The sequence below is a fragment of the Asparagus officinalis genome, chromosome 5, assembly GCF_001876935.1.
Source record: "Asparagus officinalis chromosome 5, Aspof.V1, whole genome shotgun sequence".
In the NCBI taxonomy this organism is placed as follows: Eukaryota; Viridiplantae; Streptophyta; class Magnoliopsida; order Asparagales; family Asparagaceae; genus Asparagus; species Asparagus officinalis.
The window spans coordinates 60,258,093-60,259,898 of NC_033798.1; the positions used below are offsets into that span (position 1 = coordinate 60,258,093).

The 1,806-nt window shown below is 44.4% G+C and overlaps 1 long non-coding RNA gene across 1 annotated transcript; it reads left to right on the plus strand.

The window, feature by feature from the left end:
• On the plus strand, window positions 770-1,798 carry LOC109842910. The gene is made up of 2 exons (XR_002247432.1): window positions 770-909; window positions 1,435-1,798. It is a non-coding gene; the product is annotated as an uncharacterized LOC109842910 (long non-coding RNA).

The window sequence follows — 1,806 nt, forward strand, 5'->3', positions numbered from 1 at the left end:
AGGATGCAGGTTGAACGGAAAAGGATTGTGTGTGTATATATATATATATACAGCGCCGATCTCATACGGATAAATGCGTACGCAGTCCACGTCTCCTGGGTTTTTTCGCAAAAATCGTCGGTCTTTGGACAACAGCTCGTGAACCCAAATCCCTAATCCTCTCTCTCTCTCTCTCTCCAAAAAAAAGGACCCAGATCCCTAATCCTCCCCGTGAACCCAACCCCTCCTCCTTCATCAAGCCCCAAAAAACCCTGCATCCCTCCCGTTCTCTCTCTCTCTCGAGCTCTCTAAGTGAACTCGTCCAACTCCGCTAACTTCCCCCCTCTTCACGCGAAGACAATAATGGATCGCAGCGCTTACTTGTCCCACATTTCAAATTAAGCAACACGCATGTTCCGACTCAACATCAAAGAAATAATAATTCACACCTGGTATTGTGATGCAGAGTCCACAAGCTGAGCCCTTCAAGAGAGTGCCCAATCACCTCACACACCAGCACTGACATCTTCTTCTCCAAATCCTCCTCCTTTGGCGCTGTCGATCCCCCTTCCACCACCTCAGCAACATGCACAAGCACATCCAGCATCGTCACCATCCCTATATACTGCTTCCTCACCTCACCCGTCGCCCGGTCGGACTCCAGTATCATCAACCTGCCGGCGCCGATCCAGCGGCCGGGTGGAGCGGCAACGGGCACGGTGACGATGTTGTTGGCGACGAGGACGTTGACTGTGTGGGAGAGGGTGGCTGTGTAGGGCACCTCCACCAGCCGGCGCTTGTGGGCCACGAGAGCTCGGACCCTCTGATCGTGGAGCCAGGCGCATGATCCTCTTCTTCTCATCTTCCTCCTGCTCTGTTTCAGTTCTGGCGCATCCTCCTCTCCCGCTAAGGATCACGCCCCAATTTCTGGTATATTTGGTTATTTGAATCTTCAGCCCTAGCATTGTTATGGAATTAAAATTTTTCCTTTTTGATCCATTGATTAAGGTTTCCTGTCCCGAATGACAAAATAAGCTGGATAAAGCAAAGCTAATACATGTTACTCCAAGAAAAGCTAATGCAAAATTTAAAAAAAACTTGAATAAGTCCTAATGGGGCCTTGAACCCTGAACAAAAGACTAAGAAAAGTTTAACATTCTTTGAGGATTGCATTAGTTAACCTCTCCTTGCTCAAATTGAGTTCAGAGGTATATTAATATCAGTTTATCACATCCAATTGCATATGAGGTTGTGCAAGCCAAACAGATTTAGACACCTACACATCTTCAGAAGTCATAACTGTTCCAAACTCTTTTTAGGTTGTTTGTTTTCATCAAATAACCAATTGGAAATTTCTCAATAAATAAGGCGATTTTGCTGTATCTAGTCCAATAGGTTCTTGTAGTTTTGTTTCGAGGTGTGTAATGGAACTAACTCGACCTTTTTCACTTGCAGATGGCAAACAGCATTTGCTAGAGTTTGAGCAGAGACTTTTCGGATCCAACAAGGCTGTCGAAGCCGAAAATTCTCCCATCCGATCCACATCCAATTTTCAACTTGAGGGGCCAGACATCTTCGGATTGGAGAAAATAGTTGTTTGAGTTATCTCGTGTGCAGAACGGAGCAATAAAACTACGGAAGTACATCATGATCTTTAAAACATGTAATGATGGATAATGTTTTGGAAATATACCTAGTTTCAGTTTTGGAAATATATCTAGGATGTACTCCATTGATTGGTGATGGTTTTTCTATTGATTGTACTTGAACGTGAACACTTTCAATCTGTAACTCATAGCCTGCTGATGGTTTTTTTATTGATTACAA